Source organism: Monodelphis domestica, chromosome 4 (genome assembly GCF_027887165.1).
Source record: "Monodelphis domestica isolate mMonDom1 chromosome 4, mMonDom1.pri, whole genome shotgun sequence".
In the NCBI taxonomy this organism is placed as follows: Eukaryota; Metazoa; Chordata; class Mammalia; order Didelphimorphia; family Didelphidae; genus Monodelphis; species Monodelphis domestica.
Window position 1 is genome coordinate 269,570,943 of NC_077230.1, and position 11,658 is coordinate 269,582,600.

Consider the following 11,658-nt stretch of genomic DNA (forward strand, 5'->3'; position numbering starts at 1 on the left):
TATTGAATGTAAAGATCTTTTTAGTTCAAAATTCCAGCAAAATGAAGTAAAATTCTACAGGGGGAAATGTACCAATAATGAAGAATTTCTAACCATTCCTGATGAAAAGACTAGAGTTGCACAAAAACTCTTAATTTTTCAGTTTAAGTGCATTGTCTGCATTACCAACATTGTTCTGGTCCTGGCCCAGATAGCCAAAGGCCACTCTTGGGATGAGCTGGGCTCCTGCAGAAAGGGGGTATGGGAGAGAAGAGGAGAAGGCAGAGGTGGAAGAGCCAAGAGTGGTGCCTGCTCTGGACACCAGCCCTTTACATTCTTTGTCTCAGAGATTTAGAATGGAAAGGGAATTACAGGTTTTCTGGCTCAATAGTTTCATTTTATAGGTGAAGAAACTGAGATTTAGGAAAGTTAAATAAATTAATTAAGTTTATACATACTAGACATGACAAAGAATTCATAGTCATATTCAGGTCTTCTAACAAATTATCAATTGCTCCCTCCATTGCATTTGCTGCCTCCAAAGAATTACCTTCTACTATCCTAAGACTGTTCTTTTCCTTTTTCATATTAAACATTCCCAGCTCCATCAAATGTTCTTCATTTAGCATGAACTCAAGGCACTTTACCATCCAATTGTCTTCCTTTGGACATTCTTCAATCAGTCAATGTCTTTCCTTTGATATATTTTCAAAGAAAATTTGAATTTCTTTGGAGTGAATTTGCTTTTATCTCAAATCCATATACTTAAAACATTTGCTCTATCTCTACTTAGTGATTTCCATATAGTAGGTGCTTAATACATCTTATTGTCTATCTGTACATGGTCCCCCGTGAAATCTGGCAATTTTGCTGAAGCAAATTTGTTTCTTCACATTGCTGATTTATAAAAGTCTTCACCCCCTCCTCCTATGTCTGGGAAAACAGGTGCATTTAACATCAGAAGTATCTGGGAGGACTAGATTCCAATGTACAGACTGCTTCAAAATCAATGACTTATTCTCCATTTGTGTTCTTTAGAGATCAAAGAACTTGGGGCCTTTAGAAGGACACCCCTGGTACCAGCTGCTTGTAGTATTCAAACACAAGGATATTAGGGAAAATCTGCCTCTTCACTAAATAACAAATTGAGTAGTTCCTGAACTCTTATGTTGCTTGCACTTTTAGCTCTATGTTTAGTCTATGTCTTTTTAGCCTTTTGGCCAAATTTCACAAAAGCTGGCACATGAAATCCCATTAATTGTTCATTTAAGTTGATAGCCTTCCTCTGGCAGGGACTCATTCTTAGTGCTTTGGGGTAGACAAAACAAGAAACATAATGCATCCAGCCAATTGATGGTTACTAGATGAAATTTGCTGACCAAAAAAGAAAAATAGAATTAGAAAAATTCCATCAGTCATTAGATCCAATCAATTTCATCAACAAAGCACCTATTCCAATAATGAGTGGCCTCTCTCTAACATAAAAATCTTTTAACATACTTTCTTTGGAATTATCTCCACACTAATAATATATTTATTCTCTTTGTCATTTAGCCAGGCCTATGATATTCTTGAAGTAAATATATTTCAAGTTAGAGTGATAATACGGGGAAATGTTTTTGTTGTTATCCTGTGATAGAACATGTTCCTATTCCAAAAAAAATTGTGAATCTGGGTCAAATCATGCCTGACTTAGGGGACTTTTAGAAAGCTACTTAATTTCTCTAAGCCTCTTTCTTCTTCTATAAAATGGGGATAATATTGGACATAACACCTTAAGAAGTGATTTGTTATGATCATATATAAGGTTGACTAAAAAGAAATTTTCAAAATGTCAAATGTACAAATGCTAGTCACCAAAATTATTTATTCATCATTAAAGCCTAAAAGATGGTCTCTGAAAACAATCCTATATTTTCTTTTAGTTGATAAAGTTTTAGAGTTGCAGTTCTTTCTAGTTAATTAATGGTTATTCATGGGACATACTTTTCCTCTGCCTTGGAAGTAGGCTTTCTCCAGCAAACAAAACATTCAAAGTATTTTGAATTCAAAGTAATACAGAAATATAAAGTTTTATTACAAAATTATATGCCTTACATGCCTTCTACTGGAAAGGTATCTATTAACTGTGCTACGGGAATAATATCTATAATATCCTCAAAAATCCATGCTGTCTTGTTTCCTCCCAAACCTCTCTTTTCCCCAAGAAGGCAGATAATATGACATAGGTTATACATATATTATGCTTTAATACTTAATTCCATGTTCGTTGTGTTGTGAAAGAAGACACATATTGCTTTCACTAGAGAAAAATTAATGGAGGAAATAAAGTGAAGATTCATTTGGCATTTGGACTACATCCACTTTCTATGGTGGTAGATATCCATTTTTGTTATGAGTCCCTTGGAGTTGTACTGGACCTTGCTGATAATGGTAAAGTCATTCACAACTAATAATTATTCATTACTGTTGCTACTGTGGACAAAGTTCTCCTGCTTCTGTTCACTTCATTTTTATCATTTCAAATGTCTTTCCAGGTTTGTGTGTATGTGTGTGTGTGTGATCATCTCTTTTTAGTAATTTCTTATGACACAATAGTATTCATTGACTATCATATATCACAATTTCTAAAGCTATTCTGTAATTGATGGAAATCCCTTTGATGGACATCCAGTTCTTTGTTATCACAAAAAGACATGCTGTTAATATTTTTAAACAGGTAGGTTCTTTTTTTAGATATTATTTACTTTATTTCCTCCATGAAATTTTATCTAGGGTAAGCAACACATATCTTGTTTCACAACATGAACGATATAGAAATACATACTATATGATAAAATAAATACAAACTATATCATTTAATTGTCTTCATGGTGAAGAGAGAGGGATAGGAGGGAAGGAGAGAACATGGATTGTGGAATACAAGAAAACAAATAATGAAAATTGTATTATATATAACCTGGAAAAAATAGTAATGGATTTTTTTTTATAAAGAGGTGGATTGCTTGAATTTGGGTGGTTTTAAAGAACGATCACCTAAATCCCAAGAGTCTGGTTAAAATAGTTCCTAATGAAATAACATAGGTAGGATAGAATACTTCTTAATATTAAAAAAACATAAACTTTAATAATTGTGAATTTAATGATAATAACTTTAATATTTGTTCAAGTGTTATTCTCATGAATTAAATTTATTGATTAACTCAGAGAGTTAACAAAGAAACCTTGTTGGTTCAAACTCTTGCTACTAAAAAAATTATGACACCTTTTTTTAATCCCCTCTTTTTCTGCTATACCCTTCTCCCCACTCTCTTCCAGACAGCCTTCCTTATTATAAAGGAGGGGTAAAAGTTTAGCAAAAATAACCTACATTTCACATATGTCTGGTGCATATATGTAATTCCATATCTAGAGTCCCTTGTCTCTGTAAAAAGTGGAGGTTAGTTTATCTTCTCAAATACTTTCTTTGATAGGACATTTGGTCATTATAATGTCTTGGCATTCAGTTTCACTTATCTTAAGGTTATTAATTACACAATAAAAACAGCTAACACAAACAAACCTTTAAAATTTTCAAAGAACTTTATAAATAGTAATTTGTTTTACTTATACAACATTCTTGTAAAATAATAATTAGTGTCCCAATTTTGCCACATCCCATCCAACATTTATTGTTTTCTTTTAATGTCACATTGGCCACTCTGCTAGGTATAAGATGGTACCTCAAAGTTGTTTTGATGTACATTTCTCTCATCAGGAGGAAGAACACTTTTTCATTTGATAATTGATCATTTTGATTTCTTCATCTGAAAACTGCCTCCTCATATGCCTTGACCATTTGTCAATTGGGGAATGATTTGATTTCTTGTAAATTTGACTTAGTTCTCTCTATATTTGAAAAAAAATAGACCTTTGTCAGAGAATTTTGTCATCAATTTTTTTTCCAGTTTGTTGCTTCCCTTGTAATTTTGGTTGCATTGCTTTTATTCGCACAAAACTTTTTATTTTAATATAATCAAAACTATTTTTTTACATATTGTAATATTCTGTGTCTTGGTCTTAAATTGTTCCCTTCTGCATAGATCTGACAAATATACTATTATAAGCTCACCTAATTCACTTATAATATCACTCTATATGTTTAAATCATATGGCCATTTTGAACTTATCTCTGTATAGAATGTGAGATATTGATCTAAATCTAATTCTTGTCATACTGTTTTCCAATACTCCCAACAGATTTTGTCAGAGAGTAGGTTCTTATGAAAAAAGCTGGGATCTTTGAGTTTATCAAACACTAAATTGCTGAGATAATTTAACCATAGTTTATTCCAATGATCCACACTTCTATCTCTTAACCAGTAACATATTGCTTTGATGATCACTTCTTTATAGTACAGTTGATTTCCCTTGATATTAATGATCTTTTGTTCATCCAGTGAATTTTATTGTTTTTTTAATTCTATAAAAAAAGGTTTTGTTTAATTTGATAGGTATGGCACTGAATAAGTAAAATAATTTATTTAGATAGGATTGTCACTTTTATTATATTAAATCATCCTACCCATGAGCAATTAATACTTTATATCTATTGTTTACATATAGTATTATTTTTTGAGGAACATTTTTTATAATTGTGTTCATATAGTTTCTGTTTGTCTTGGCAGATAGATTGACAAAAGTTTTATATTGTTTAGAATGATTTTTATTGGAGTTTCTCTTTCTAACTCTTGTGGATGATTTTTGTTGAAAATAAATAGAAATGCTAATGATTTATATGGGGTTTTTGTATTCTAAAACTTTGCAGAAGTTATTAATTATTTTTAGTATTTTCTTACTTGATTTTCTAGGATTCTCTAAATATGCCATCACATCATTAGCAAAGAGTGATAATTTAGTTTTCTCATTGCCTACTTTAATTCCTTCAATTCTTTTTCTTCTCCAATTGCTACCACTCGCATTTCTAGTAAAATATTAAATAATAGTGGCAATAATGGGCATACTTGCTTCACTCCTGATCTTATTGGGAAGGCTTGTAACTTATACCCATTGTAGATGATATTTGCTGCTGTTTTAAATAAATACAATTTATTATTTTGAATAAAGGCCCTTTTATTACTATATTTTCTAGACTTTTCTGAATAATGAGATAATCATGTGGTTTCTCTTAGTTTGATTATTAATATGGTAAATTATATGCATGGTTTGCCAAATATTGAACCAGGTTGCATTCCTGGTATAAATCCACCTGGTCATAGTAAATAATCCTTGTGATAACTTGCCATAGTCTCTTTACTAGTATATTAAAGATATTTTCATCTATGTTCATTATGGAAATGGGTCTATAGTTTTCTTTCTCTGTTTTTGGTATTCTTGGCTTAGCTATCAGCACCATATATATATATATATATATATATATATCATTAAAAGAATTTGTTAAGACTCCTTTTTTGTCAAATAGTTTCTATAATATTGGGATTAGTTATTCTTTCAATATCTAAAAAAAATTTGTGAATCCATATAGCCCTGGTATTTTTTCTTGGAGAGTTCATTAATAGCTTGTTTAATTTCCTTTTCTGAGATGAGATTATTTAAGTGTTCTATGTCCTCTTTTCTTTGCTAGGCAATTTATATTTTTGTAAATATTCATCAATTTTATCTAGATTTCCACATTTATTTTCATATAATTTGGCAAAACATCTTCTAATAATTGCTTTAATTTCCTCTTCATTGGAGGTGAAATCCTTCTTTTCATTATTGATACTGATAATCTGATTCTCTTCTTTCTTTTTTAAATTAGATTAACCAATGCTTTATCTATAATTTATTATTATCTATATTATTGTTTTTTTCAATTATCTAATTCCTAGTCTTACTTATTAGTTCAATAATTCTTTTTATTTCTATTTTACTAATTTCTCCTCTGATTTTAGGATTTATAATAAATTTGTTCTTCTTCTAGTTTTTTTGTTTGTTTGTTTGTTTTTGTTTTGTTGTTGTTGCATGCCCAATTTATTGATCTATTTTTTCTCTATTTTGTTGATATGGGCAATCAGGGACATAAATTTTCACTTGAGTACTGCTTTGGCATTCTGACATGTTGTCTCATCATTGTCATTCTCTTCTATGAAATCAGTAATTGTATCTATGATTTCTTCTTCAACCCACCTATTTGGAAGATTTAGAGTTTTAGTTTCCAATTAATTTTTAATTTGCCTCTCCATGAATCCTCACTAGTGATAATTTTTATTGAATTATGATTTGAAAAAGTTACATTTATTATTTCTGTTTTTCTTCATTTGTTAGTGATGTTTTATGCTCTAGTACATGGTCAGTCTTTGTATATGTACCATGTGCTATTGAAAAGAAGGTATATTCCTTTTTGCCACTATTCAATTTTTTTCATATATCTATTAACCAATTTTTCTAAAATTTCATTCATTTCCCTTACATAATTTACATTTATTTTTTATTCAATTCATCTAGATCTGATGGATGAAGGTTGAGGTCCCCCACTAGTATAGTTTTACTATCTATTTCCTCCTTAAGTTTCTTTAGTTTTTTTCTTTAAAAATCGAAATGCTATACCATTTGATGCATATATGTTCAATACTTATATTTCTTTATTGCCTTTACTGCCTTTTATCAGGATGTAATTACCTTCCTTATCTCTTTTAAATCAAATCTATTTTTCCTTTAGCTTCATCTAAAACAATGATTTGTTCTCCTACCTTCTTTTTTACTCAGTTAAAGCCCAATAATTTCTGTTCCAGCCTTTCACCTTTACTCTGTGTGTCTATCTTCCTCAAATGTTTCTTTTTTTTTTCAAATGTGTTTCTTGTAAACAACATAGTAGGATTTCATCCTTTAATCCATTCTTCTACCTACTTCCTTTTTAATGGGTGAATTCATCCCATTCACATTCACAATTCTAATTACCATCTGTGTATTTTCCATCATTTTGATTTCCTCTTTTAATCCTGTCCTTTTTCTTATTACTCTTTCCTCTATACCAGTGTTTTGCTTTTAATTAGTCCCCTTTCCCCTCCCTTATTTTATTCCCCTTCCTACCAGCTCCCTTTTTATTCCCCTCCTACTTCTTATTAGAGTTTTTAAATTACTCTCCAACTTTTCCCCTCACCACTTCCCACTCCTCTCCTTCTTCATTCCCCTTCTACTTCTACTTCTACTTCTCTATAGGGTAATATAGGGTTCTATACCCCAATGTATCTGGCTGTTCTTCCCTCTCTGAACCAATTCCAATGAGCATAAGGTTTAAGTATTATTTGTCACCACCCTTTTTTTTCCCTCCTTGTAATAGTATTCTCCCCCAAACCTTGTACCTCTTTATTTTTTTAAAACCCTTACCTTCCATCTTGGAGTCAATACTGTGTATTGGCTCCAAGGCAGAAGAATGGTAAGGGCTAGGCAATGGGGGTCAAGTGACTTGCCCAGGGTCACACAGCTAGGAAGTGGCTGAGGTCAGATTTGAACCTAGGACCTCCCATCTCTAGGCCTGGTTCTCAATCCACTGAGCTACCCAGCTGCCCCCTCCTCTTTATGTGGTATAATTACACCATTTTGCTTCTTCGTTTGCATTTCTCTTAATATAATCATCTTTTTTAACATTGTTTATTTTTGTTTTTGACATATCATCCTAAACAACTTCATACCACAACCTCTTCCTATTTAGAAGTGTGAACACTAAATAAGGGAGTTAGCAAGTCACTTGCTAAAATGAGTTGAGAAATGAGCCACTTGAGAAAATGGCTGATAACTCAATTAGTCAGAAACTTGTGAATTCTTTTAAGAGTTCACACACAGGCTCACTGTTCAATCAGAAAACTGTGAAAACCTTTTTGATGAGAAATTGACCTTCAGAAGGTGAGAACTGGTTCCCACAAACACTGCCCTCTGAGCAGTGTTAGACAGTTTAGAGGCTGTGATTGGTCCCTGTGAAAAGGGGAAGAGACAAGAACCCATTATAAAAGGTCTTGAATTTCTGGAGTTAAGGATGAAGTCAACTCCAAGAAGGAATTTGGCTTCAAGAAGGAGTTGGACTTCTAGATGGAATTCAGCTTCAAGAAGAAAGTCAGCTCAAGGAACCTCCAGGATCCCCTTCAGCTCAAGTAATTGTCTTGACCTGCCTCTTGGAGGGAACTTGAGTGAGTTGATAGCTGGCTTTTCCTTTGTGTCTTCTGGAGAGAGTTTAATTCCATTTGAAGGTCAACAAATCTTGGCTGAGTAAGTTAATGTCTTCTCTACCATTTTTTTATTTCTCTTCTTTCACTCTTTCCACCTTTTTTTGTAAATAAAAGCTATTAAAGGTCACTTCAACTTTTAGCAATAATATTTTGAATCATGTATTATTGTCAAACCCTTAATTTAACCATTGCATTATATATATATATGTATATATATATATATACATATACATCTTCAAACTACTATGATAAATGTAACATATTTTAAAAGTTATAGATATCTTTCCATATAGGATTAAAATCCATTTTACCACATTGAAGTAATTACATTTTTTCTCTTTATTAATGACCATTTTTATGATTCTCTTGAATTTTATATTTGAACATCAGATTTTCTGTTTTAGTCTTTTCATTTCTAGAGGAATGCTTGAAAATATTCTATTTTATTAAATGGTCATATTTCCACCTGCTAGTATATAATCAATTTTGATGGGAGGATGATTCTTGGTTGTAGACCCAGTTCTCTTGTATTCTAGAATATCATATTCCAAGACTTGAGGTCCTTCAATGTGGAAGCTTCCAGATCCTGTGTAATCCTGACTGGGGCTTCATATATCTGAGTTGTTTCTTTCTAGAAACTTGGAGTATTTTCTCCTTGGCCTGGAAGCTCTTGAACTTAGCTTTTAACATTACTGGGTTGTCATTTGGGGATTTATTATAATAGGAGGTGATCTGTGGATTCCTTCAATGTCTATTTTACACTCTTGTTCAAAAATATTAGGACATCTTTCTTGGATAATTTCTTGTAATATTATGTCTAGACTTTATTTTTTTCATTATGACTTCCAGGAAGTCCAATAATTATCAAATTATTTCTCCTGGATCTACTTTAAAGGTCAGTTGTTTTTTCAATAATCTATTTCATCTTTTCTTCTATTTCATTTTTACATTCTGTTTTATTGTTTATTTTTTTTACAATTAGTCAAATACTTCTTTAGTAAAGAATGAAAACTGCCATCAAAAGGGCAGCATATTAAAAAACATTTTGTATCCCCCCAAAAAAAAACCCCAACTTTTTTCACAAAGGCCACATTCTTATAGCAATTTTATCTATAAAACAACAGAACATTTTTCATAATCTGTTCACTATGGATGATTAAAAAAGATATTTCTACACCTTAGAGATGTTTATCATAATGCAATCTTTTAGAGAGACAACAGCTTAGAAAAGGTTTAGCATAGTGGATCTATTTACAAAGTTTACTCTTTAAGGTTAGCAATAAATAATCCTGATTTTAGAAGAGATGTTACTCATGCATAACTGAGAAGATGAATGTATACTCTCTCAAAGTATGTACATAGTAATATCTCCTTCACAGCACTCCTATCAATAGCATAAAGATAATTTTCTCTAACATTCTTCATATTCAGTCTTGCTTTTGGGGGATACATCCTTCCATTTCTACAACTTCTGGCCATCCTTTATATTTGTTTGTATCCTTATTGTTCTTGATGTGCTGTTCAAAGGGGCTTTTTGTCTTAATACCTTTTCCACCACAGAAGACCCAATTGTCTCTAAAATCAAGGTTAACAATAGATGTACATCCCAATGCAGTGATCAACAATCTTGACTCATTAGTGAGTTTGGTTGCTCCATCATCATAGGTTCCCATTAACTATGGTTCCATCTGGAATAGACTTAAGGAATCCAATAAATGGTGCCACATCTCCTCCCCACATATCAAAGTATTCAGTGCTTAATGCTTCTCCTGTTTTTCCATTTACCAAGGCAACATTGATTCCTCTTCCAACATTATTCTTTACACCACTCATTAAAATATTGTTTTCCACACAAATTTTGGGGCCAAAAACATTCCACTTGCCATTTTGAAGGCAAAATATTTTTCTGGACAAGCTTTTGAAATCCCACATTTATACCTGGGAGGTTTTGTATAAGCTCTCTGCAATGCTGACCTTGCAAATAAATATCCTAAGTTTGAATCTAGCTTTATTTCAAATACTTGAGATATAACATAAAATGTCAGTAGAAATACTGCTACAGCAACCACCAACTTTACAGCACCTGCCATCCTCATGTTTGTGTTTTCAGTCTATGGCACTATTTCATTAAAGAAGCATCTAGCGCCAGCCGCATCATGGGTCTGTCTTCCCCGCCAGAGACTGTTGCTTGTATCTGGTCCCTGCCTGAGGCCATACGGAGTCACAGACCTACTCCTAGCCCTCTTGCCCTCATCTTTCTCATCCTATTACTCCACTTCCCCAGGTCCCTCATGCTTCCCTTCCACCCTGGCATGTGGACAGGAGGAAGCCCAGCTCCCCACCCCTCGCCTACCCACTCCTCCGGCCCATTTGCTCGCAGCCTGTTTTATTGTTTATTGATATCTTGTGAAGTCATTAGATTCTATTTGACCAATTCTAAATTTTAAAGACTGTATTTCTTCCAAGATTTTTCCTCCTCTTTTCCATTTGATCCATTCTACTTTTTATAGGACTCTTTTCTTCATTGGCCTTTTTTTGCCTCTTCCAGTAGTTAAATTTTGGTTTTTAATCTGTTTATTTCTTCATTTGACTTCTATGTCTCTTTTTCCATTTGACCAATTTTGCTTTTTAAGCTGTTATTTTTCTTTTAGCATTACTTTCATTTATTTTCCTACTTTTTATTCCCATTTTTTCATCTTATTTGATTATATTTCTTGTTTGAGTTCTTCCAGAGCTTTTGACCAAATCCCATTTTTAAAGATTTTTGCATATTTTTGCTTGTTTCTCACCATTTCCTGTTGCTTCTCTTTTTTGCTCTTTTATCCCATAGAAATTTTTGAGTATTGAGTTTTTCCTGCAGTTTATGCTTTTTTTTTATATCTGCAAGTTGATAAAGATAACATTCATGTATCTTTTATACTGAAATTTATAAATATTTTGCTAATATGTCATCAGTTTTATGGATATAAGTATAGGACTCTACAATTATACTTTAATTTTTCAAAGTACATTGCATAAATTACATGCTTCTTAATTTCAGGCTGCTAAATTATCATAAATACTTTTTCTTTTTTATTTAATACTTTCACTATTTTAGTTTTATTTTCTGATTCACTGACACCATGAATTTATTTTATTGGACCTTATTTGGGCAATCACCTCAGAAAGGTAATCATTTCATTATGTATACTTATCTATCCACATCTGTCTGTCTGTTTGTCTGCCTGTCTATCTACCTAATCCATTTAACTATATACCAACTGGATAACAATTCTTACCTAAACTTTCTTAGATATTTAAAGAATAATTTTAAAATAAAAGAAATTTACAATTGAATGTACTTCAGAAGTTATTTTGTATAATCATTAGTTGCATAAGAAACATAATTATAACAAAAAAAGGTCATCTAGACTTTATTCAACACCTTAGTGAAAGGAAATACACTTTTAAATCAGTTTCTTCCTTCTTACATAGA

The 11,658-nt window shown here is 32.0% G+C and overlaps 1 pseudogene; it reads right to left on the reverse strand.

The window, feature by feature from the left end:
• Positions 1 to 9,441: 9,441 nt before the first annotated feature.
• Positions 9,442 to 10,348, reverse strand: LOC100013340 (protein FAM3C-like; annotated as a pseudogene).
• Positions 10,349 to 11,658: the final 1,310 nt, after the last annotated feature.